Below are 27,046 nucleotides of genomic sequence, written 5' to 3'. Positions count from 1 at the left end.
TTGTTTAGATCAAAACCTTAGGGTCATCTCTGAATCCTGTGCTTCACTTCCTCACTGTTCTAGAAAAAATGTTTGTGTCCCCCCAAAATTCATATTTTGACACTCTACCCCCCACAAACTGATGGTATTAGGAACTGGGGCCTTTGGGTGGAAATTAGGAAGGAGGCCCTCACTAGACACAGAACCTGACCATGTAGGCATCCTGATCTTGGACTTCTCACCTCTGGAACCGTGAGAAATAAATTTCTATGGTTTATAAATCACCGAGTTTATGGTATTTTGTTACACAGCAATACAAGCAGACCAATCGTGTGACTTCCCTTGAACATTAGGAAATATAGTTGACTCTAAATAAAAATAGATCCAGAATCCAGCCTCTAAGCCACCACTCTGTCCCATGAACCCTCAACTGGACCACTACAGTGGACTACACCTTAGTTTTCCTTCCTCTTCCCTCATCCTCACAATCTGTTCTCTACCATACAGCCAGATGAAGTCTGTTAAGACCTGGCTAAGATCATCTCCCACCTCTAATCCTAAATTACCATCACCTCCGGTAAAGATAAACAACTTCTCAGGCAGCCATTCCAGTCCTGAATCCCGTCTTACTGCTCCCACCTGAAGGAAAGGGAATCTATGGTTTCCTTAATGCTCCCAGCTTACCTCTACCTCCAAACATGTTTACATCCCTGTATTGAGATAACCTTTCCACAACTGTTTACATCAGGTGCCAAAAATGGAAATATCTCCATTTAATTCCTCCTATGGACGCTGGGCGGAGGCGTGGGGTTTCTCCAGGGTCCCTACACCCAAGGTCTGGAGGAATGGCATGTAGAGTCCCCAGACACCACAATGGAGAATATATGTGCAGGAGTAGGAGCTAGTGAGGGACTAGGACACCCTACACATACCTGTGTACTGCGTAGGTTCAAGTGCGTCCGTAGTCATGTTTTAACGGGCAGGTTATAGATGAATACAACAATGTCGGGTTTCAAGGGGCTCAGACTCCTGTGTATCCATGCCTGGCCGGTAAGCCAGGTGAATTTATAACTGAATGTCTACCTTTTATGCCTCAGTGTTTCATCTTACTAGCTCTGTGACCGCGAAGAAAAGTCAACCTCCTAATACCTCAATGTCTCCAATCACCCTCCTTCAGTCTGTTTTTCCAATCAACAACCTCTGTGAAGCTTTTAAAACCCTAATGTAATTCGTGTCGCTCCTTTGTTTAAAACTATCCACAGCCTCCAGAGTCCTGAGAATGCAGGCAGAACCCTCAGCCTACTATTCCAGGTGTGACTCCGCCTCAAACACTGTTCCCCGCAGGCACAAGAGCCCCCAGCTTTCCCGAATACTCCCAGCTCAGTGGCACCTCCACGCCTTTGCACAGGTCGGTTCCTCTGCGGGCAACACTCCCCCACACCTAATCACAACAGTAAAAATTAAACAGGGAAGCTGAGACGTCTTGTTTATTCAGAGCCATTGTCAGAAATGGGACTCCACCTACTAGTGCCTCGTTATCCTAAACAGTAAGACCTGGGATGTGAGGACGTGAGGAGGCGCTCCTCAACCGGAGCTTTAGGATCTGGGTGGCGGCGAGGGGCGGAAAACGCAGCATTTACCTGAGCCGGGTCCCTCAGCGTGGCTGCCGCCATCCGGGCCTGTGGGCGGAGCGGGGCCGGGAGCGGGCAGGCGGTTCTTATACCGGCCCTGGTGCGGGGCACCCCGGGCGGCGTCGCCAAGCCTCAGACCCGCCTCTGTATGGCTGGGTCAACGACTCCTCTGAGTCCTTCTCCTGCAAGTCACCTCGCGCACACCCAGCTCTCCGGAACTTCTGCCCGGATGAACACAGGGGAGAAGCCAAAATGACCGCCCGGAGGAGGACGCCGGAAGTCCCGCCCCGCGTTCGGTGTCACATACGGAAGGCCCCTGTTCTGAGCCTTCATTGGTTGAGCGAGGCGGCCGTTAGGCGCGGAGCATACAGGGTAATGTAGTTCCCACACATACAGACGCCGAGGGTAAGGGCGCTCCGCAGCCCACCTGCAGACACTTTTAGACCCGCGAGGTGCGCTGGGAGGTGGTGTCTACGAGTCCAAGAGATTAGAAGGGGTTTTGTCCCTCCTTAAAGAAGCAGAACTCAAGTTTTGGAGGGCGTGTTGTGTGTTGCCCGTAGCTGTTCACTCAAGCCTGTGGGGACGTGTTATTTCGGACTCCGTGAAGTTCAGCTTGCTCCCAGAGGCTAAACATATTTCAGATACTCCCAAAGGCTACAGATCCAAATACACTTGTCATCCGTAGTCATGCAGGCTCAAAATGTGTTCACTGGTAGCAGAAGCTAACACGTCACGTTGCAATTCAAATCCATACACTATGAAGCGTTAAGAGTTGGTTTTATCAGTCGCTCTGTGTTTGATCACGGACGAGAGAAAAAAACAGATTGGGTCATGCCAGGAAATATTGTAGAGGGATGCTGGACTACCCTGAAGCAGGAAAACAAAGGTGATCTCTGTAATTACCACAGAAAGTATCTCCCTTGACTGGATGGTGAATTACCGTGTTCAACTTAGCAACACGTTTATCTAATATCTCTTTTTGGATAGCCTGATACTTCCTTTTGGAAATCTGAGATCAATCTCTACAATAGAACCGTGAAAGACGTGCTATTTTGACACTGGACAGTGGCTTCAGTGTTTACAAGTGTTAGCATGTATGAAAAGGGTGCGCTTATTTCCAAAATGCAGAGGGTAACTTATACCTATGATCTCATCTCATTACTTGAAAGTGGTTATCATTTCCCCTGTGATTACAGGCAGTATTCTGCATGAGGAATTGACATTATCTGAGAAAAACAGCTGTAAAATGCAAATCACAAAAAGCTATTAATAATGGCTATATAATGATTCAGAGATTGTGTCAGAAATGTCTTAGTGGAAATACCAGTGGATGGTAAAAATGTGAAGATCTTAGAAAAATTGTATCAGAGATGTCTAAGTTACAGTTCAGCTGAGCATGTGACTAAAACAATCATTCTGAAGATTTTGTCTCCCAAATTTGATTCTTCCTCATTCTTGAAATTAAGTGATACCAGCATTCAGGGAAAGCTAACGGGGATGTTAGGAATAGGCAGAATTGTAAAAATATTAAGGGAAGCTAAGATGTTTTGTTTACTCACTGTTCTAACAAATAATGAGTATTTGGCTTCAAGAACCTATTGTATAGGAGACATTTGGACACAAAGGGACAAAAGACTCCTGCCCTCCTGGGGGTTATATGATATACAAGGAGGTCACAGAACTCAAGAAATCCTAAATCAGGGGCGCCTGGGTAGCGCAGTCGTTAAAGCGTCTGCCTTCGGCTCAGGGCGTGATGCCAGCGTACCAGGATCGAGTCCCACATCGGGCTCCTCCGCTGGGAGGCTGCTACTTCCTCTCCCACTCCCCCTGCTGTGTTCCCTCTCTCACTGGCTGTCTCTCTGTCACATAAATAAATAAAATCTTAAAAAAAAAAAAAAAAAAAGAAATCCTAAATCATATAGCATCTTGGAATGTGGTAGGCACAATGGAGGAGCATAAGGTGAATGTGCAAGTATGGTATGTGTATTACATAGTGCAGTAAGGTAGGCCTCTTTGATAATAGGGTCATTGAAAAAAAAAGGGTATGACGGATAACTATGTGGGTGTTCTTGGAATAAGTTCTAGGCAAAATATGCAGGTGGCTAGATAGCTTTGGTAGGTGGAGCCCTCACAGCGGTTGAAGACTCCAGCCAGGTTGGCCATTAGCCTAACTTGCTCACTGCAGAGACACTCGGGATATATGTGAGAAACTTTGGCTCTGCGTCTGGGAGTCTGCAATTTTTCACTGTGGTAGACTACAAGGCCTGGAACTAGGCAGCCTCATTTTTCATCAAATCCTGGTTTTCAAGTTTGATTCCTAGACCTTTACCATTCATGTCACCTGGTGATTTGTTAGAAATGCTCATTCTCATTTCAGAAACCAGCCTAGTGAAACAGAGATTCTGTGGATCAAGACCTAGAATCTGTGTTTTAACAATTTTCCAAGTGATTGTGATATAACATTTCATTGTACTATTGTGGTTTCCATAGACCAGGTCACAGTGTTTCTCACAATAACAGGAGTCACCTCTAAATGTGCAGGATTTTTGAATTGATATTTAAAAAGAAGGGATCAGTACAGGTTATTTTCCCTAATGCAAAATATTATATACAATTGTAAAATAGAATATGAAAGGTGCCTCGGTGGCTCAGTCAGTTAAGTATCCGACTCTTGGTTTCGGCTCAGGTCATGATCTCAGGGTCGTGAAATCAAGCCACCTGTCAGGTTCCGTGCTCAGCGAGGAGTCTGCTCAAGATTCTCTCTCCCTCTCCCTCTAAATGAAATAAACAAAATCTTTAAAAGTATATATATAAAATAGAATGTGGAAAGTCTATGATAGTTCTTCCTTCTGGAGAAAAACATTGACAGTACAGCATTATCTTTTCAGAATTGTGTCTGCACATGTGTTCATCACATAGTGAACACCATGTGTTCAAATGCATTCCTTTAGAAATTGTTGTCTCAGTAAAAATTAAGTCAGACTTTGTACACCAATCCACATTTTGGTTTTTCTCACTGAATACACCTGGGACAACCTAAACCTACTTTCTCACTTTACAGCCAATACTTACTGATACTTCCTTCTCTTGAAGTCTTATAGACCTAAAGCTGCCTTCTTTTAAAGACTGCTTTGGGGGCGCCTGGGTGGCTCAGTCGTTAAGCGTCTGCCTTCGGCTCAGGGAGTGATCCCAGAGTTCTGGAATTGAGCCCCATGTCAGGCTCTTCCTCTGGGAGCCTGCTTCTTCCTTTCCCACTCCCCCTCCTTGTGTTCCCTCTCTCGCTGACTCTCTCTCTGTCAAATAAATAAAATATTTTTTAAATAAATAAATAAATAAATAAATAAATAAAGACTGCATTCTGTGCACAGCTGGCCAGCTGCTGGGAGGGAGCAGGGCGCATGGCTATTCATCACCTCTCAGTCCCTATAAGACCTTTTCTCCAAGGCCAAAGAAAACTCCTCAGGGGCGCCTAGAGTCCTCCAAGTGGGCTGGTCAAGCCCCTCTATAGCTCCCCATGGGCAGGAAAACCAGACTAAGTAATGACACTATGAAGGCCTGGAGGCTGGCAACCATGTCCCAGGGCCCAGGTTCAGCCGAGATTTTTTTTTTTTAATTTAAAGAAAGTGTTTTTTTTTTCTTTTAAGATTTTATTTATTTGGCAGACAGAGACAGCCAGCGAGAGAGGGAACACAAGCAGGGGGAGTAGGAGAGGGAGCAGCAGGCTTCCCGCTGAGCAGGGAGCCCGATTCGGGGCTTGATCCCAGAACCCTGGGATTACACCCTGACCCGAAGGCAGATGCTTAACGACTGAGCCACCCAGGCGTCCCTCAGCCGAGATTCCTAATGCAGAGTCCATGACGTCGCATACTGACCTGAGGGCAGGTCCGCAAAATTGCATGGACACATGTGCAAGAGAGGAGCCAGTACTGCTCAGTTGCCACAGGTGGGACATCGACCTCTCAAGTAGGAGAAAATGGGACCTCAGCTTCTAAGCCTGAGGTGAGGACACTGCCTCTGTAGGAGGACGCTGGGATACAGTGGCTGGTGCTGACTTCTGATGCTAGCGTGAGGGTTACACCTTTGGGGCTGAGGTTTGAGGGAGGCCAGCCTTGAGGTTTCAGAACACCCCTATCTGGGTAGGACTCCCCTGAGAAAACACAAACACAGGATTCCAGCTCCCTCTGGAGCCCTGGGTCCTCATCTCTGTTACCCCACCTGTTGTCTGGGCTCCACTTCCCTGTAACAGGTTTAGAAATTGCCTTGGGAGGAAGATGGGAGCACACCTCATCTGTTGCCCTGTCCTCCCCTCAAGGATCACAGCCCCATGCTATGTGCTGTCCCACACCTGAAAGCAGGAATTCTGTGTATTTTGCCATTTTTATAGTCACTTACGGCAGGTGTATGTTACTGTACGTAGACAAAAGCACTTAGCAAATGCAAATGGCCACCCCAGTGAATTTATGATGAACTATTTGGCAAATGGTGTATCAAGTCCTCTTACTTATGGACTAGTTCACTTTTCTCTTAAGAACATGTATGTAATAGGTTGTATCTGCCTGATTGTACAAAAAGGTGAGATTTAATCTCTTCACTGGATTGCCTGTGATGCACATCGCATCTGTTTCAATGCTTACTAATAATAAAACTGTTTTCTACTTGTGTGCAGAAGTTTTCTGGGTTAGCAGGATATTTTATGGTTACCCAATAGATCCTTCTACCTCAGAACTCCAAAATGTTGAAGGTCCAACACCAAAAGTGACTCTAATTTAAACTATGAATTTTGAACTTTGGGGGCGCCTGGGTGGCTCAGTTGGTTAAGCACCTGTCTTCAGCTCAGGTCATGATTCCAGGGTCCTGGGATCGAGCCTCACATTGGGCTCCCTGCTCAGTGGAGAGCCTGCTTCTCCCTCTCCCTCTGTTGCTCCCCCTGCTTGTGCTCTCTCAGATAAATAAAATCTTTAAAAAATAAAAATAAACTATGAACTTTGGGTGATAACGATGTGTCAATTTAGGTTTATTCATTATAACAAATGAACCACCCTAATATAGGATGTTCATAGTGGGGGAGGCTGTGCATCTGGGGTCAGGCAAGCAGTATACAGGAACTCCCTGTAATTTCTGCTCTATTTGGCCATGAACTGAAAACTGCTCTAAAATAAGTTTTTTTCAAAAATTAAAATTCATGGGGCACCTGGGTGGCTCGGCTGGTTAAGCGTCTGCCTTTGGCTCAGGTCATGATCCCAGGGTCCTGGGACCGAGCCTCACATTGGGCTCCCTGCTCATTGGGGAGTCTGCTTCTCCCCTCCCCAGCTCATGCTCACACTCTTTCTATCTGAAATAAGTAAATAAAATCTTAAAAAAAAAAATTACAATTCATTAGTGAAAAACACTAATGTTTGAGAAAGTAATCTTTGAGTAATTATTTTAACATTTTTTATTATGATAAAATATACATAATGAAAAGTTACCATTTTAACCATTTTAAGTGTACAATTCAGTGGCAGTAAGTACATTCACATTGTAGCGCAACTGTCAAGATTATCCATCTCCAGAATTCTTACGTCTCTCAATGAGGTCCTTCCGTTCTCATGGAGCTGAGGGACTGGCTTGGTGGCACATGGAAACATTCTGGTTCTCCAAGCGTGAAACCTCTCCAAAAGGACCAAGACTGTCCTCTTGGGTCTTTATGAAGACTTTATTACAGAGTCATGATTACCTAAGTCATTGGCCACTGGCTGATGAGACCTCCAGCCACTCTCCTTCCCTGGAGGTGGGGGCTTGGGAATAGGGACTCAAAGTTCTAGTCCTTTATCACATGATCGCTCCTCCTGGCAAACTGTCTCTGAACGTTGGGTGGGTTCGGAAAGCAAAGATCACCTTCACTAAGAACAAGACACTCATTTTACCTTTATAGCTCTGAAGCGTTTTCAGGAACTATGGATGAAGACCAATATATCTAAGAAATGATAGAATATATAATAATATAACATTTCTTATAAATCATTGTATCACACCAGCAATGAACAAATGGAATTTGAAATTAAAAATATTACCATTTACATTATTAGTACCCTCAAAATGAATACTTAGGTATCAATCTAACGAAACATGTACACGATATATATGGGGAAAACCACAAAATTCTGATGAAAGACGTCAAAGAAGAACTAAAGAAATGGAGAGATATACCATGTTCATAAGCAGGAAGACTCAATATTGTTTAGATATCAGTTTTCTTCAAATTTATCTATATATTCAACACAATCGTAATAAAAATCCTGGCAAATTATTTTGCTGATATTGACAAACTGATTCTAAAGTTTGTATGGAGTGGCAAAAGAATCTAAATAGCTAACTAACTCAATATTGAAGAAGAACAAAGTCGAAGACTGACACCACCCAACTTCAAGATTACTGTAAAGCTACAGTGATGAAGACGGTGTGTTACTGGCTAAAGGATAAAAAGATTAATGGAACAGAACACTGAGCTCAGAAATAGAGTCAACTGATCTTTGACGAAGTAACAAAAGCAGTGCAATGGAGCACAAATAATATTTTCAACAAATATGCTGGAACAACTGGACATCCACATGCAAAAAAAAAAAAAAAAAAAAAGAATCTAGACATAGCCTTTTTCGCTCCACAAAAATGAACTCAAAGTAGATCATAGACCTAAATGTATAACAACAACAAAACCTATAAAATTCCCAGGAGATAACATAGGAGAAAACGTAGATAACCTTGGGTATGATGCTAACGTCTTCAATACAAAACCAAAGGCAAAATTCATTACAGAAATAATTGATAAAGCTGGACTTCAATAAAATTCACAACTTCTGCTCAGTAAAAGACAAATACCAAGAGAATAAGAAAAGTCACAAACCAGAAGAAAGCATTTACAAAGACACATCTGATGAAAGACTGTTATCAAAAATATACAAAGAACTCTTAAAACCCAACGGTAACAAAACACTCGATTAACAAATGGGCAAAAAATACCAAAAACAAAAACAAAAAATGGACAAAAGACCTTAACTGACACCTCATCAAATAAGATACACCTGTCACCACTGAGCATATGAAATTATGTTCAACATCATATGTCATTAAGAAATTGCAAATTAGGGGCGCCTGGGTGGCGCAGTCGTTAAAGCGTCTGCCTTCGGCTCAGGGCGTGATCCCGGCGTACCGGGATCGGGTCCCACATCGGGCTCCTCCGCTATGAGCCTGCTTCTTCCTCTCCCACTCCCCCTGCTGTGTTCCCTCTCTCGCTGGCTGTCTCTCTGTCACAAAAATAAATAAAATCTTTAAATAAAAAAATAAAAAAAATAAAAATAAAAAAAAATAAAAAAAAATAAAAAAAAAATAAAATAAAATAAAATAAATAAAAAAAATAAAAAAAAATAAAAAAAAAAGAAATTGCAAATTAAAATGAGATACTACTACACACCTAACAGAATCGCCAATACCCGAAACACTGACAATATCAAATGCTAGTGAGAAGGTGGAACAACGCGAAGTCTCGTTCATTTCTGGCAGGAATGCACACTTGCATAACCACTTTGGAAAGTAGTCTGACAGTGTCAAACAAAAGTAAACATACTCTTACTACACGATCCAGTAATCGCATTGTTTGGTATTTACCCAAATGGGCTGAAAACATATCCATACAAAAACTTGCATACAGATGTTATAGCAGCTTTATTCATAGTTGCCAAACTGGAAAGCAACCAAGATTCACTTTAACAGATAAATGGATACATAAACCCTAGTATATTCAACAATGGAATATTATTCAGCACTAAAAAGAAATGAACTTTCAAGCCAGAAAAGACACAAAAGAACCAAAAATGCATATTGCTAAGTGAAAGAAGATAATCTGAAAAGGCTACATACTGTGTCATTTCTATTATTTAACACTTAGAAAAAGGCAAAACTTTGGACAGTAAAAAGATCAGTGGTTGCCAGGGGTTAAGGTAAGGGGTGGATGAATATTCAGAGCATGAAGGACTTCTAGGGTAGCAAAATTATTCTGTATATTATAATGATAGACACATATCATTATACGTTTGTCAAATCCACAGAATGCACACCAAAAGCAAATTCTAATTTAAAGTATGAACTTTTGGGTGATAATGATGTGTCCATTTAGTTTCACTGATTGTAACAAATGAACCACTCTAATATAGGATGCTCAGAGTCGGGCAGCCTTTGTGTCTGGGGACAGGCAGGCAGTATACTGGAGCCCCCTGTAATTTCTGCTCTATTTTGCTATGAACCTAAAACTGCTCTAAAATAAGTTTATTTTAAAAATTAAAAATAGGGACTCCTGGGTGGCTCAGTTGGTTAAGTGTCTGCCTTCCGCTCAGGTCATGATCCCGGGGTCCTGGGATCGAGCCTGGTATAGGTCTCCCTGCTCAGCGGGGAGCTTGCTTCTCCCTCTGCCCCTCCCCCCACACTCACGTTCGCGCTCTCTCTCACTCTCTCTTCCAAATAAAAATTTTAAAATGAACGAATTAATTAATTAAAAATTAAAAATAGAGGGGCACCTGGCTGGCTCAGTCGGTAGAGCATCCAACTCTTGATCTCAAGGCCATGAGTTTGAGCCGTACTTTGGGTGTGGAACCCAATTAAAATTAAATACAATTTAAAATAGAAAATATTTATTAAAATAAAACACTTTTGGGGCACCTGGGTAGCGCAGTCGTTAAAGCATCTGCCTTCGGCTCAGGGCGTGATCCCGGCGTGCCGGGATCGAGTCCCACATCGGGCTCCTCCGCTATGAGCCTGCTTCTTCCTCTCCCACTCCCCCTGCTTGTGTTCCCTCTCTCGCTGGCTGTCTCTCTGTCACATAAATAAATAAAATCTTTAAAAAAACAAAACAAAACAAAACCCACTTTTAACCAAAAGCTTTTTTTTTTTAAGATTTTATTTATTTATGTGACAGAGAGAGAGGCAGCAAGAGAGGGAACACAAGCAGGGGGAGAAGCAGGCTTCCCACTGAGCAGGGAGACTGAGGCAGGGCTCGATCCCAGGACCCTGGGATCATGACCTGGGATCATGACCTGAGCCAAAGGCAGACGCTTAATGACTGAGCCACCCAGGCTCCCCTAATCAAAAGCTTTTGCATAATTAAATGGGAAAATGTACACATTTAGGGGCATGGAATGTACAGGAGTTTGAGTAGCTCTTCTTTCCCCTTTCATCTCTGGGTGAAAGCTGATGTCAAAAATAGGTTTATAGGGGCACCTGGGTGGCTCAGTTGGTTAAGTGTCTGCCTTCGGCTCAGGTCATGATCCCAGAGTCCTGCAATTGAGGCCTGCATCGGGCTCCCCGCTCGGCGGGGAGTCTGCTTCTCCCTCTGCCGCTCCCCCTGCTTGTTCTCTCTCTCGCAAAAATAGATAAAATATTTTTTAAAAAAATAAAAATAAATAGGTTTGTAATAAAAATTTCTTGCAGCTAGTTACTTGAGGAAAAATTTTAGGCACTATCTACATACTCCATTTGATTGCAGGGTATGAGGGCAAAAGTTTTCACTGCTTATTCTTAGCTCCTCATAATTATTCAGAACCTTTAAGATAATTCTAGATTCTAGAAACTGATCAGTGACTAATTATCATCCACGTGTATTTTAAATCTGAGTTTTAGGATATTAGCACATGATTCTAGAAGGAAGATGGGGGAGGGTCCTACTCACATACATGTAGATCCTCAATGCATAGCCATGCCACCTGTTCTGTCCAACAGTGGAACCTTGGATGTTATCCGGATGAGAGGGGAAGTACCAGGTTTAGAACCCAACAGACTGGGATTCAGAGAGAAATACCCCAACATGGAGCACAGCACACCAGGCCATTCCTGTAACTGCTGTTTCTGATTGTGTTTTCTTTGTGAATCCATTCTGCTCCCAAAACTGGTATCAATTCTTTTACATCAGGGCACACAGACACTTTGTTGGCTTAGCGTAGTAAACCTTTATCAGAATTCTGTGTTGATTATTCTTTTAAGTCCCTTTCAATTGTGTTAGAAAATGTACTTTAGTTCAGTTTCTGTCATGTGGTTTCGGCAGTCCTTTTTCTCAATCCTGAAGACTTTTACTCTCCCATCTGTCTTAGAATCTGGGTTTTCATCAGTCTAGATTGTAGCTTCACTATAGCTTGCCCCCGATTTTTCTAATGAACAATGGCTCATTCTCTATACCTTGAGGAAACAATTGACTTAAATATCCTTTTCACCAGAAAACATCTCACGTTTTCCACATTCAAAAAAAATCATGTCTCTCTAGGGGCGCCTGGGTGGCACAGCGGTTAAGCGTCTGCCTTCGGCTCAGGGCGTGATCCCGGCGATCCCGGATCGAGCCCCACATCAGGCTCTTCCGCTATGAGCCTGCTTCTTCCTCTCCCACTCCCCCTGCTTGTGTTCCCTCTCTCGCTGGCTGTCTCTATCTCTGTCAAATAAATAAATAAAATCTAAAAAAAAAAAAAAAAAAAAAAAACCAAGACTGTACTTCCGTAGGAAAAAAGTCTGTGAACTGCAAAAGAAGAAAAATCTTCCCTCCCCTTTTTTTTTTTTCCCCAAAGATTTTATTTATTTATTTGACAGAGAGAGACAGCCAGCGAGAGAGGGAACACAAGCAGGAGGAGTGGGAGAGGGGAGAGGAAGAAGCAGGCTCCCAGAGGAAGAGCCTGACATGGGGCTCGATCCCAGAACTCCGGGATCACGCCCTGAGCCGAAGGCAGACGCTTAACGACTGAGCCACCCAGGCGCCCCTCCCTCCCCTCTTAAACGGAGAAAATACGAATTTAAGGAAGAGACTGAGTTACTTCAGGTAGCAAAGGTTGTAAGTGATTTTATCAGTTTCAAAATTCAAATGTTTTCCTAAGATGTTTTTCCCTAACTTAAGATTAGCTTTCATCTAATCTCATCCTGTATCTTGACCCCTTTGCTCTTTCCATTCCTCTTACTTACAAATATCTTTTAAACTTTTAAATTATATTTCTGGTCTGAGTGACTGGATTCCAGGGATGAGGCAACTGATGTTTGCTATGAGTTCATCTGTTTTCAAGTGGTCATATATTATACATTTAAAATTTTGTAGGGAACTTAAGTGTTTGAGAGAAGAAATACTATTTCAAATGAAACAAAACAAAACAATCTAACACCTAAGGGACATGGAATTCTGTCTTGGTAGAATGTGCATATGCAAGAACACACAAATGTCCTCTGCGATGCGGAAAGCTGTCTTCCCAACTTTTGAAAAATATGTGATATGGGTTTGGTTTTCTCCATATAACTAGGATTTCAACAGCTCTCACCTAGAGCACAAGGGCAATGTGTCAGTCACTGTGGCTGATGGATGGGCCTCAAAACACCAAACCTTCCTGCTTTACAGTCTTCTTACGCAGAGCTCTGTGCTTGTTCACGGGAGTCTCTTGTGATCCTTTTATTTCTGTGGTATCAGCTGTACGGCCTCCACTTTTCATATAATTTTAATTGAATCCTTTCTCTTTTTTACACTAATCTAGCTAGTTAATCTAGCTGGTTTTGTCAATTTTGTTTTTCTTTAAAAAAAAAATTCTTGGTTTCACTGATCATTTCCATTGTTTTTCGAGTATCTATTTCTGTTCTAATCATTATCATTTATTTTCTTCAGCTAACTCTGGGCTTAATTTATTGTTTTTCTAGTCCCTGGAAGTGTAAAGGTTGCTTATGTGAGATCTTTTATCTTAATGTAGATATATATATCTATAACCTTTCCTTATAACTGCTTTCCCTGCATCCTATAAGTTTTGGTATATTGTATTTTCATCTTCATTTGTTTCAAGATAATTTTTTATTTACCTTTTAAGATTTTATTTATTTGTCAGAGAGAGAGAGAGAGCACAAGTAGGGGGAACGACAGGCAGAGGCAGAGGGAGAATCAGGCTCCGCACCAAGCAAGGAGCCTGATGTGGGACTCGATCCCAGGACTCTGGGATGATGACCTGAGCCGAAGGCAGATGCTTAACCGACTGAGCCACCCAGGCGTCCCTTTTCTTCCCCTTTTGATTTCTTCTTTGACCCACTGGTTGTTCAGGAGTATGTTGTTTAATTTCCTTTTATTTGTGAGTTTTCCCATTTTTCTCTTGTTTATTTCTACTTTAATACCACTGTGGTCAGAAAAGATACTAGATATTATTTCCATCTTCTTAAATTTGTTAAGACTTGTTTTATGGCACATGATCTTTCTTTGTTTTTTTCACTATCTTATCTGCCAAAATTCATTTTTAAAAAGCAGGTAAAAGATAACCAACATTCTATCAAAGAAGACAAACATCTGGCAAATAAACAAATGAAAAAATGCTAAACATCAGGGAAACGCACCTAAAACCACAGCTGAGATAAAATTGCTAAATATTCATTAAAAGGGTCAAAATTTTAAAAGATTAACTGTATCTACTACTGGCAAGGATATGGAAGAAGTGGAACTCTTATACACTGCTAGTAGAAAGAACCATTTTAGATCACAGCTTGACATTTCTTAAAAAGTTAATATATTCACTCAGCCTGTGATTCCAGCATCGTTCCCGTAAGTATTAACACAAGAGAAATGAAACATAGCCACAAAAAGAATTGTATTAAAATGTCTGTAGTAATCTTATTTTAACAACCAATATTGGAAAGCAGTCAATATCCATAAACAGATGAATGAATATACAAATAGTTGGGGGCACCTGGGTGGCTCAGTCGTTCAGCATCTGCCTTCGGCTCAGGGCGTGATCCCGGCGTTCTGGGATAGAGCCCTGCATCAGGCCCCTCCACTGGGAGCCTGCTTCTTCCTCTCCTTCTCCCCCTGCTTGTGTTCCCTCTCTCGCTGGCTGTCTCTCTCTCCGTCAAATAAATAAATAAAATCTTAAAGAAAAAAAAAACAAATAGTGGTAATTCATAGAAAATCATACTTCTCAGCGATATAAAAATAATGAACTATTCATGTAAGTTTCATTGCCAAATCTGAAAATAAACATTCTGCAGAGGGCACCCATGGGAGAAAAAAAAAAGGGTAAACTATTATTTTAATCATATAAAATTCTAGGCAATGCAACCTAATCTGTTATAAAGGAAAGTAGATCAATGGTTGCCTGAAGGACAGAGAGAGACATCATTAAGGTGCTGAACATAATTATGGGAGTGATAGATAGGTCCATTTTCATGATTGTGATGAGTTTCCTGGGTTAAATGAATTTCAACTTATTGAGCTGTAAAGTTTAAATATGTACGGTTTATTGCATGTCATCTATGCCTTATCACAGCTTTAGAAACATGGTTCGAAATAAAATCTGGATTTCCTACTGGTTTGTAAAATCCCCCTATACTGACTCCACCATCTCTCCTCATGCCCCAGGAGGGGATGCCTAGCCTCAGTGATACAAATACAGGTAAACAACGAAAGCCATTTCCACTTGATTCAAAAGGAACGCAGGCTGCAGGACAAAGGCCACAATCACAGACCAAGACATCTGCTTCTTCTCCACATCGCCTTGAGACAGAGCGCCCAAAAAGCAACAAGTCATAAAAACTTTACCTTTTTTCTTCTGACAGGCCAGCAGCTACAGAAGATACACCCTTCTGGAAATCCTGACAACTTCTGTGCCTGCTCATCCTTCACAGCCATAGTGACTAAACCTTGTGGACACCCTTTTAAAAGAGGCCCATCCCAACCAGTTTGTTGTAGTGTCCTCACTCCCTATAAATCCAGTGGGGGTTTTTTTGTTTGTTTGTTTTTAACAATTATGATTCCCCCTGTGATCTTTCAACCAGTGGCACCACCCTAAAGAATTCTGGACACCAGAGCACATGGCCCCTTTGCAGGACCCGAGGAACAGATTTCCCTTACCAGTGCTGAGCACAATGCAACATCCCCTGTGAATAAGAGAACAATTCTCACAAACACCAGAGGTTGTCACAACTGTCTCCTCCTCAGGTTGACCTCTGAACCTACAAAATACCATCCAAGCTACAAATAAGGACCATAAAGCCCTGCAGTCTTTCCTGGGAGGCTGTGGGCAGCAATGCAAACTAGGCCAAAATGAGAGAGCTATATACAGTCTGCCATAATATTGTCCTACCTGAGGCACACAAAGTTTGGTTCCAACAAAAGCTAGTCATACCTTCACGCTACAAGAACTCAGTTGTTCTCAGCAGAACAACTCAAATAGTTGTTTTTAAACTGCCACGTACACAGTGAATAGAACCCCCAAGATTAAAGGTTGCCTTAAATAAGGCCTTCATTATCACACAAACCAGAACAATGGAAGGCAAGCTGTTCCCAGGTTTGTGATTTGGAGGCTGGAAAATTCCATCACAAGAGTCATGTGAGACTAGTAACACCCCTGAAAAAGGAAGTCTATGTTTTCATATCATGAGCACTGACCTCTGGGCCCAAAAAGGGTTAGGTCCATGGCCTAACTCATCAGAGAGAAAGAAATGAGAAAAGAATGGTCAGGCTTTTTCACACATCCTTTCACAAATAGGAGAACAGGGAAGTTTTACTTCCCTAAATACAACGTAGTCAGTGAATGAGACACACCCGGGGCACCTTCCAAGGGGTAGAAGTAGAAAAGCATATGCAACAGAACGGAGGAACATAAATCTGGCAATGGCCCGGGCGTTTTAAAAATATACCTCTCTGGGCGCCTGGGTGGCTCAATTGGCTAAGTGACTGCCTTCGGCTCAGGTCATGATCCCAGGGTCCTGGAACTGAGCCCTCCGTGGGGCTCTCTGCTCTGCAGGGAGCCTGCTTCTCCTTCTCCCTCTGCCTGCCACTCCCCCTGCTTGTGCTCTCTCTGTCAAATAAATAAATAAAATCTTTTTTAAAAATACATATATTATTTATATATATGTATTATATATACACACCTCTCAGATACCTCAAATTTAGTGGCTGTTCTGATGTAGGAGATTAAATTCAGGTAGATAGCACCCTTATAAGGGATCACCTGCTGTGTTAGAAGGACTACAGAACTAGCACACTCCCCACACATCGATGTTAATTCCCTAAATTTCCTATGTGAATTTTCTGATATTCAGTGAGCCAGGTCCTCCACCTGAGCAGTCATTCATAAGGCCTTAATCCAGTGTGAACTTTCCAACACTGCAGGAGCAACAGAGCGTCATCTAAAGGGTTTCCCACATTCCCCATACTCAAAAGGCCTTGATTCAGTGTGAAACCTCAGGCAATGAAAGAGATCTGTAAGTAAACAAGTTCCCACATTCCCTGCATACATACGGCCTTTCCCCAGCGTGAACTGTGTGGTGCTGAATGAGGATGGCCTTGTTGCTAAATAATTTACCACATTCCACACACTCATTAAGGCCCTTTTCCAGTGTGAACTCTCCAGTGGTGATTGAGGCGGTACCTTTTGCTAAAAGACCTCCCACACGCACTATATATGTAACATCTTGTTCTAGAGAGGTCTCTCTGGTGTTGTATAAATGTGTACTTGTTCTCACAAGTTTTCATGCATCCTCCCCATTTATAATACATTTTTATATTATGTAAGGCCACTACACGCTTGGTACTGCTCGCGGACTTACTTGGAGAGATCCTGAGCTGATCAAGAAGTCCTTCAAAACCTCCCTGCAGGTAAAGGGCTTCCTTGACACACAGAACCTGCAGCTCTTCACAAACGAGGCTCTGCTTCTGAAGTGTTTCTCTCCAATGTACTGCTTCTGGGGCTATGGAAGGTTTGCAGTAAAACATAATCATTTTCCACATGCCCCACAGGTGTATGGTTTCTGCCTGGTATGCATTCCCTGGTGCAGCCAAGTGCAAAATCTCTCTCAAGACTAGGCTACATACCTCACAGGAGTGGGCCTTCTGGGCAGACGCACCTGTCTAGGAGTCCTGTCTAGGAGTCCTGACCTGTGACACTCCTACGGAAATGCTCTGCTCCAAAGGTGCCTCCTCATTATCTACTCCACACCAATAACCTGAAAGAAATAAAATGCTGGAGGAGTCCATGTTGACACTGGCTGGAGGGGACCACCCATACACAAGACTGTGTGACAAACTCAGGACAAGTCCATGTGATTGTCTGCAGAACCAGAATTGGTTCAGGTTGAGGACAGAGTGCCTTGGTCCAGGGAAATAAAGAGCATAAAACGGGGAAAGTCTCAAATGGTGAAGGACACAACTACGATGTGTGACGTGTGGAGGACAGAAGGGTCTATAACCTGTTTTTCTGCAAATAACTTCCAGCCAGCTCGTTTCCTGGTGACACATGACCACTATGTGGAAGGGTATGTTCAGGACCAAGAAAATCCACCTGCAACAGAGTTGCTCGTGTTCAAGGATTATTTGAAGATATATGCGCACCTCATGATAAAATATGCAAAGGTCAATGCTGGGAAGCACTGCAGATGGAGCAGTGAGAAAAGCAGGTAAGACGTGGAGCCCAGAGAGGCAGGGACTGGTCCCGCGCAGGATGTAAAGGTAGAAGTGACATGTAGAGTTGACAAGTAGGCAAAGTGTCAAGACTGGTGAAGAAACAGCAGAAATGAGGTGTGTCCACTGGCACCAAAATAGTAACCAAACAGAAAAGATTTCTGCTACAATTTAAACACAGCCCTGATTTATGCCCTCCCCCAGGGGCCAATCCTCCCGATCGGGATCCTACTGAGCTCATATTGCTGTGGCTGGATGAACAGCCATCTGTGAACCACTTAAAGGCTCTCCAACCTACTCCCAAAATGAGCAAATACATGTCACCTGCATGATGCAATTACTTAGGCGAAGACCTTACAGAACAGCGGACAGTACTGAGCCAGAACAACTCAGTACGTGATAGCCCATGGCGGTGGGGTGGGGGGAGACGGACACAGGATGGACCAATTACAGAAAACTAAAGAGGAGAGTCTTGCAAGAAAAGACCATGGCCCCCGTAACCGTACCCATGTCGGTGTTAGCAATTCCTGGCACAGGCAGTCATAAAGAAATGTCAGCTCGAGGAAAGAAGTAGCAACTGGTGTTGTCAGGTGCCTTAGATCCAGACAAAGTCACCAGACCAGGGAGAGGGCAAGCAAAGGAATCAATTACAATGACCACTTGATGCCTGACTCTGTGTCGGGGCTGCTCAGGGAGAGGGCACACACCTCAGACTTACCAGCCACAGCACGTGCTTACGGAATTGGAGAAACAAGCAGTGTCCATGGTTCTGGTATGAGAAGGACGGACCAGCCTCTGGGGAAAAAGGAAAGAACAGAGAACATCTAAGGGTACAGTGAACAACCAGGGGCTGTGAGAGGCAAGTTTTACAAGACTAAGAGGTGGGGTAATAATCTGGTTTCCCAAAGGATGATGTGAAGGGCTTACGTGAATAACTCCATGGGCCAGGAGAGAACTGAAACCCATTTCAAAGGCATAAGCAGGAACTTCTCTGGTCATCTTGATGAAAAGGGAGGCAAGGCTAGGAGACTATTCAAGAGTGGGGAGGAGAATGTGCACTCAGACCATGTCAGGCACTTTGAGTTTCAACAGATGTCAAGACAGCACATAATAATGGGCCTTAATTTTAGGCCATGAAATACAACTTAGCAGAAAACATCCAGAGTTGCTTGGCAAATTCAAACAGGACTCAATACTAACCCAGAGCTCCCATGGTTCCTGCTAGAGCTGAAAACACCTAATCCTTCTACGAAGACCTCCCTACCTGGCTCTTCCATGCCTGAGACCAAGCCAAACAGAACCACTTCTGGATCTCAGAAACCCATGGCCCTCTTCCATTTCTGTGCTGTACTTGCTGTCCCCTCAGCAATGACAACCTCTTCTGTCCACCTAACCCTCATTCAAAGCCCAGTCCATTTACCACACATCCATTCCTACTGATTCTCAAAGATGACCGTATTTGCCCCTAACCATACCCACCAGGCTGAATGAAACACCCCAGATCCCACCAAAGTCCTCTCAAATCATTGCAAACCCACAGAGATGTGAATAACCAAGAGCTTTGGCCTGAGTGCTATCTAGCCTCAATTACCCCTTGTCTCTGCATCTCTCTCACATCCATTCTTATCCTGGAAGCCTGGGCCACCTGCTAGACTAGTCTGTCTGATACACCCTAACTTTCAGGACACATACCTCCCTCACCAGCATTTATAAATTCCAATACCATCATTCAGGTACCCAACCGAGACCCAGTGCTCAGCCCTTACCCTCTACTTCCTGGCCTATGAACAGCTTCACACCAATTAACAAGAAGCTTAGACCTCCTAAATGTAATCACAGGTTACTTACTTAGGTCCACACAGTAAATGCCACATTTTGAATGTCTCCAATATGAACGGCTCTTTTGATTTCCCGACTTGGGTTTCCAGCTGCCAATCCGATGCCTCCACTCAGCGATCTCTGAAATACCTCAGAATCTAAATGTGGCCAAAACAAAGCTTCTGATATCCCCCAGTGAATATTATTCCTACTACCAACTTCCTCCTCTCAGTTGGACCTTCCACCCCTACAGCTGCAAAGATCAAACACCCTGAGATTATCCCTGATACCTCTGTTTCTCTCCCTCACCACCCATATTAGAAAATCTAGTTTCCCGTTTTTAAAACATGCATCCCAGGATGCCTGGGTGGCTCAGTTGGTGAAGCATCTGCCTTCGGCTCAGGTCATGATCCCAGTGTTCTGGGATCGAGTCACACACTGGGCTCCTTGCTCAGCGGAGAGCCTGCTTCTCCCTCTGCCTGCCACTCCCCCTGCTTGTGCACGCTCTCTGTCCCTCTCTCTGACAAATAAATAAATAAAATCTTTAAAAAACAAAAACAAAACAAAACAAAAAATACATGCATCCCATGGTTGCATCCAGAAATGCAACTACCCTAACCCACAGTCCTGGTCAATTAACCCTCACCTAGTCTATCTTAGTAGCCTCTGCCCTGATTTCCCTTGTCCCTCCCTCATTCCCATGGTCTGTTTCCCACTTTATAGTAAGGAGACTATTTCAACTTTTCGAACATTCTCTCTCTCCTGTGACCCAAACCTCCCATTACCTCCAGAATAGACACGCAATTTTTCAGGCAGTTATTCCTGTCCTGACACCTGTCCCCCTGCTCTTTGTTTATATCATAAAAGGAGATCTGTGGTTCCTGAACACCCCCAGCTCGGCTTTACTTTCATGTATTTGCAGATCCTGGTACCCGCTCCTGGGTTAACCCTAAACACTCATTTATGTTGGCTGACAGGAACGCGAACACCTTCATATAACCCCTGACATCGACTTAGGACTCTGAAAACAACACATAAGAATCCCAGGACACCACAATCCAGAGAACATCTGAGCGGTAGTCAGGGCCAGTAAAGGACTAGGACACCTTCTACGTACCTGTGCTGGTTCCATAAGTACTTCTGCAGTCCTGGGACTCCGGGGGAAAAGGCAGGCTTTTAAAGAATGCGACCATGGGAGGTTGCTCATGTCTCTCTGTACCCTTCCCTGGCCCTGGAGCCAAGAGACCCTCAGTGGGTCTCAGTGCTCAGTGTTGCCTTTTACCAGCTATGTGACCCTGAACAAAGACTCAACCTCCCAGTGCCTCAGTGCACTGATCTCCCTCTCCCAATCTGCTCTTCTTTAGAACTCCTTGGGGAAGTCTTGAAACCCTAATGGAGATCGTGTCCCTCCTTGGGCCCAAAGTCCCCCCGGCGTCTAGAGTCCTCACCTGAAGGTACCACACCTCACCTTGGCTAACCAGTCCGGGCGTGACTCCACCTCACGCTCTCTGTCGCCTGAGGGCAGAATCCTCCTGTCTCAGGCCCGCTCCAGCCTCTGCCCCAGCCGGCCCCTCAGCCCGGAGCCCGCTCCCGCAGCCAGCACGCCGGCGCTCACACACGGGCCCCCGCCCGCCGGCGCCTCCCTGTCCCGGACACCGGGGCCTGGGCCGCAGGGACGCAGGGACGCGAGCAGGCGCCCCGCCTCGGGCCTTTCGGGTCTGCGTTGGGGGACGGCGGGGAGGGCGGGGGACGAGTGTTTATCTGAGCCGGGTCCCTGGGCGCGGCCGCCGCCATCGGATTCGGTGCGCGGAGCGGACACCCGGGCCGGCGGCTCCTGTCCCGTCCCCCGCGCGGGGCAGCCCGGGCGGCGTCGCCAGCCGCGGACCCAAATCTCTGCAGTGAGGACGACTCTTCACGCTTACTCCGCTCTGTCACATATGCCTCAGCTCTGCGGAAAGGATCCCCCAGAACTGCAAAACACGCCGGCCCAGAGCAGGAGGCCGGAAGTCCCGCCCCAGCGCGATGCGCACGCACATAGGTGCCTCGTCCTGAGGCGTCTTCGGCTCCTCTGAACGCACGATCTTCTGGGTAATGTAGTCCTAGAGCTCTGGAGGTGGCCGGAAAGGGGGTTCTCCACACTTGATAAACCAGAGTGTGGAGCATTGGCTACGCGGTACTAGGAAGGAAGCTGGAAAATGGTACTCCTACCTCAAGGGAGGAAGAGGTTTTGCCCATGTCAAAGAGGGAGAAAAGACATTGTTTCAGACTCCATAAAATCAACCTACTCCAAGAGGATAAAAATCTTATTTGAGATGCTCCCAGATCGACTTAACATAAATGGCCTAATCATCCCATAATCAGTCATAAAATAAGTCCTTGAATAGTTGGAAACGTTATGTAATTGCTCTTCAAGTGCCGTGGCCTCAAGCGCTACTCAGTGTTTCATTACGTTTGGTCAGGAAGAATAGAAAAGATTCCAGAGGGCCATGAGTGGGAACAAAGAAGAGGAATGTTAGACTGCCCTGATGCTCGTGGACAGGTAGGAGCTCTGCATCTGAATCCCACAGAAAATTTCCCCCTTGCCTATATCATCGGAGATTGTGTCCTACACACTAAAAAACACTTTTTATCCACATTTTTTACTCCATATACTAAGATATACTCAATTTCTTTTAGCAATCTGAGAAGCAGCTCAATCTGAGAACAACTTAACTAATGCTATCTTTTTTTGTTTGTTAATAGACTATTTTTTATAGCGTTTTAGGATCACAGCAAATGAGCAAAAGGTACAGAGATTTCCCCAACATCTCTGATGTCCCCCCATTCAATGCTCCCCCATTACCAGATTACCTCCACCAGAGTGGTAATTTGTTATAATTTATGAATCTTCACTGACATATCATTATCATCCAAAGCCCATAGTTGTATAAGAATTCATTCATGGTGTTGTACCGTATATGGATTTGGACAAATGTATAACGACAAGTATTCACCATTATAATAACATATAGAGAAGTTTCGCTGATCTAAAAATCCTCTGTGCTCCACCTGTTCATCCCTCCCTGTAGTACAAGGGCCTGACAATAAGCTTTTGATTTCCAAGACATCAATTTCAAAGACATCCATCTGGAAAAAAGCATATTGCCAGCTATGTAACACAGCTACTAGTAAAATGACTAGTGTAAAGCCCCAGGTAGCCTAAATAACCAAGTGACCCTGTTTTTCCCTTTGTGCCCCAATTCCCACTCTTATATTTTCAATTCTCCAATAGAGAGGGAACCTGTGAAACCCTAGGCAGCCCACTCATGACCATAATCAAAGCAGAGCCCCGGGTTCACACTCCCTCCCTCCCTCCCTCTAGTGGTGACCTCCTTGTGTGGTCCTTGGATGCGCCTTGTATCCTTCACTACCTGTGAGTGATGAACCTTGGTTTTTCAAAGTTCTTGATGGTTTTCCCTGAGGTGTGTCCTGCAATCATAATAAAAATCATGAGGGACATCCAGCCCCAACATTAGCTCCAGGGAAATATCTATGAAGGCTCGCCACAAGTAGTACTGAACCCCAGGCATTCTTAGCTCGTTGCATCATTATTGATAGGCTGAGACCAACCCAAAAACCTCTCTTACCCTAACTATTGCTATTATGTAAAGGTCAAGGTAGAAAGGGAGCATCTGGGGCGCCTGGGTGGCACAGCGGTTAAGCCTCTGCCTTCGGCTCAGGGCGTGATCCCGGCATTCTGGGATCGAGCCCCACATCAAGCTCTTCTGCTATGAGCCTGCTTCTTCCTCTCCCACTCCCCCTGCTTGTGTTCCCTCTCGCTGGCTGTCTCTATCTCTGTCAAATAAATAAATAAAATCTTAAAAAAAAAAAAAAAGAAAGGGAGCATCTGAACTCTTGAGATGAGGCATCTGAAGCCCATGATCTCCTCTCTTTGCTGCAAAGTGATTACCAGAAATACAGAAATGCTCTGCTCAAAAGGTGCCTCCTCATTTTCTGCTATGGGGTCCATCATGTCCCTCAGAGGGGAATTTCATAGTTGGTTGATACTTGTTATGTTCAATAAACATTCTAGGTGAGAGTCTTACTGCCACATTTGAATAACAAGGTTTGAGAAATACAACCTAGATGTCATTTAGGTTCTCATTTCTTTTAGTCAGGTCTAATAAAAGGTTTCAAGTCTTCGAGCAATTATCACTTTGCCCAGAACAGGGAGGCAGTTGTGTGTGTGTTGTGGGGGGGGGGGGGTATGTGTGAGCGCCGGTGTGCTAGCTGCTGGCGTTCAGGAGCGGGTTCCAGGCTGAAGGGCCAGGGGGTGCCGATGCATGGAGGGGGTCTGAGGTGGGAGGGTTTGGGAATCTGGGGTCCACATTCAGCCTGCAGGGAACAGAGCTCTGTGGCTGAATTAAGTCTGGAATAGTAGACGAAGGAGTGACACAATCTATGTTTATGTTTTAAAAGTTTCTTCAGAGGGGGGCGCCTGGGTGGCTCAGTCATTAAGCGTCTGCCTTCGGCTCAGGGCGTGATCCCGGCGTTCTGGAATTGAGCCCCGCATCAGTCTCCTCCGCTGGGAGCCTGCTTCTTCCTCTCCCACTCCCCCTGCTTGTGCTCCCTCTCTCGCTGGCTGTCTCTCTCTCTGTCAAATAAATAAATAAAATCTTAAAAAAAAAAAGTTTCTTCAGAGGAAACTTCAAAAGAAGAACAGACTAGAGAGGAATGATCAGAACATAGAGGCGAGGCCCAGGGCATTTGCATCTTTTCTCAAAGTCATACAACATCATTGCTAAGAGGTGACACTGAACACTGAGGCACAGAAGATTGAAGCTAGCCTGAAGTCACCTTATCCCAGGGCCAGGCAAGAGTACAGTGAGGCATGAGCCCATCAAACCCTCCCTCTGACACATTCCTCCAAGACTTGCCTCTTCCCACAGGTTCCCATGACTGTAGATGCACTAATGGAGCCTACACAGGTAAGTGGTGGGTGTTCCAGTCCCTCACTGGCCCCAAAGCCACCATTGTGTTCTGTCAGTTGTGGTTTCCCAAGAGTCTTAAGTGCCATTCCCCCAGTCCTAGGGTTGGGAACTGGAAAAACTCAACCCCAGGGTCCTAAGTCGTTACCACAGGTTATATGGGCTTCTGGTAATCAGCGTAAACAGGCATGGGAAATTATCGCAGAAATTGGCTCGAGGATGTGTAAAATGCTTTTAAGTACAACTGAGTGTTCAGAAACCACAAGTCTCTCTTCAAGTGGAAAATAATAGGTCAGGAGTCAGACTGGAACACCTGGATGACACTCGGGTGTTTATTCTGGAGGTAAAAGGAAGCGGTTACCAAGGTCTCAGCAGGCTACATCTGGCTGTAGAATGGAGAACAGACCACAGGGTTGAGGGAGGAGGAAGCAAGATGGCAGTCGAGGCTACTGCTCTAGTTCAGGTGAGGGTTAATTGAACAGAGTCATGGTTTAAGAGATGTGGTTGGAATGTGGATGCATGTCCTAGTAAGAGGTAACTAGATTTTCTAATGTGGAAAGTGGAGTGAGGGATGAACCCAGGATTTCCGCAGCAGCTCTAGAGATGGAGGTTATTAGGTTATCTCTGCCCCGCCGTCACCCCACCCAGACCCGAAAGGCCCGAGCACGTCACGTCCATGCAGTCCAGGGAGGGGCTGGTGAGCGGGGGCCCGTGTGTGAGCGCCGGCGTGCTGGCTGCGGGAGCGGGCTTGGGGCTAAGGGGTCAGCTGGGGCAGAGGCTGGAGGGGGGTCCTGAGACAGTAGGATTCTGCCCTCAGATGACAGAGAGTGTGAGGCGGAGTCACGCCTGGAATGGCCGGCGGAGGTGCGGTACCTTGGTTCCTAGAGCCCTGGGACCAATGGGAAGATCGTGAACAGGAAGATACAAGTCCAGCCTTTCCAAGCTGCTGAGAGGGAGAACACTGGTCCATAACCCCGCTGACATGTTCTCAGGGTTGTGGTTTCCTATTAGTCTAAATTCCATTTTCCCAGTCCTTGAGTTTGGAGAACATGGAGAAACCCAAAACCCAGGGTGTGAAGTGCACGTCGGGTTTTGTATGTATCATCTCTTGCAACCAGTGTAAACAGGTGTGGAGGGTTCTATCAGGAACTGGTACCAAGATATATAAAAGCTCTGGTAAAACTGAGTTGGGGGTGGTCAGGAAACCACCAGCCTGTCTTTTGTGTGTGAACAAAAAGCAGGTGAACACAACTAATGAATCATCGAGCCTCACATCGGAAACCGGGGATGTACTGTATGGTGACTAACATAATATAATAAAAAAATCATTAAAAAAAAAAAAAGCAGCTGCGAAGAAGTCACAACTGGAATGGCTACCAGAGAAGCTGTGTGTCTATTCTGGAAGTCATAAGAGATACAGGTCAGAGGATGGATACGATATGTCTGGAATATTCAGTGCTCTAAGACTAGGGACATACTTATGAATTATACTTAGAACAAATGAACAACTCAAAGTTAACATTTCTATAGCTGAGAATCTTTTTAAAATCATATGAAATATTAACAAGATAATTATGTAAATGCAATAAAAGTAAAAAAAAATTCATGGTAATACTGTATGAAGCTTTCTCCTACTTAAACATTTAGAGAAAATATCTAAATGAAATAAAAATTTGAAAAACAAATTAATGCCAACAAATGTGACAAGAATTGAAAGAAATCCAAAAACGTATCAGGAATTGTGAAAAGCAGACCTAAATAAAAATAGATACAAGACATTTTATACAGAAAGATTAGATATTATAAATACAGCTACTACAAAAAAGACAATTCGTGTATTTCAAACAAAAATGCTAATATTCCTGAGGTTATTAATTCAAATTCAGAGCCCAAAAATAAACCCACACTTATCAATCTATGACAAAGGAGGCCGTGGGGAAAAAGACAGTCTCTTCAATCAATGGGATTGGAAGAAGTGGACAGCTACATGGCAAAAAAATGAAACTGAAACACTTTCTTATACCATTCAGAAACAATAAACTGAAAATGGATTAAATACCTAAATATAAGACCTGAAACCATGAAATTCAAAGGAAAACAGGCAGTAATGGCATGGATATCAATCTTAGCAATATTTTTCTGAATCTGTCTCCTCAGACAAGGGAAAAATAAACAAATGGGACTAAATCAAACTAAAAACCTTTTGCATGGCAAAGCAAGCCATCAAC

The 27,046-nt window shown here is 44.2% G+C and overlaps 1 long non-coding RNA gene across 9 annotated transcripts; it reads right to left on the bottom strand.

Moving 5' to 3' along the window:
• Window positions 1-7,032: 7,032 nt before the first annotated feature.
• On the bottom strand, window positions 7,033-22,547 carry LOC125283332 (uncharacterized). Of its 9 annotated transcripts, XR_008960040.1 has the most exons (6): window positions 18,752-21,904; window positions 17,823-17,914; window positions 17,449-17,579; window positions 17,184-17,324; window positions 16,272-16,432; window positions 14,210-14,501 (listed from the first exon to the last, which is right to left on the bottom strand). It is a non-coding gene; the product is annotated as an uncharacterized LOC125283332 (long non-coding RNA). The 9 variants fall into 9 exon arrangements; XR_008960041.1 differs by lacking the exon at window positions 17,823-17,914 and having other exon boundaries at window positions 18,752-21,898; XR_008960042.1 differs by adding an exon at window positions 7,033-7,566 and having other exon boundaries at window positions 14,324-14,501; window positions 17,184-21,915.
• Window positions 22,548-27,046: the final 4,499 nt, after the last annotated feature.

The sequence above is a fragment of the Ursus arctos genome, unplaced genomic scaffold (genome assembly GCF_023065955.2).
Source record: "Ursus arctos isolate Adak ecotype North America unplaced genomic scaffold, UrsArc2.0 scaffold_19, whole genome shotgun sequence".
NCBI classification, from domain to species: domain Eukaryota; kingdom Metazoa; phylum Chordata; class Mammalia; order Carnivora; family Ursidae; genus Ursus; species Ursus arctos.
Note: the sequence above shows the minus strand (reverse complement) of the source record. Positions and strands in the feature narration are given on the sequence as shown.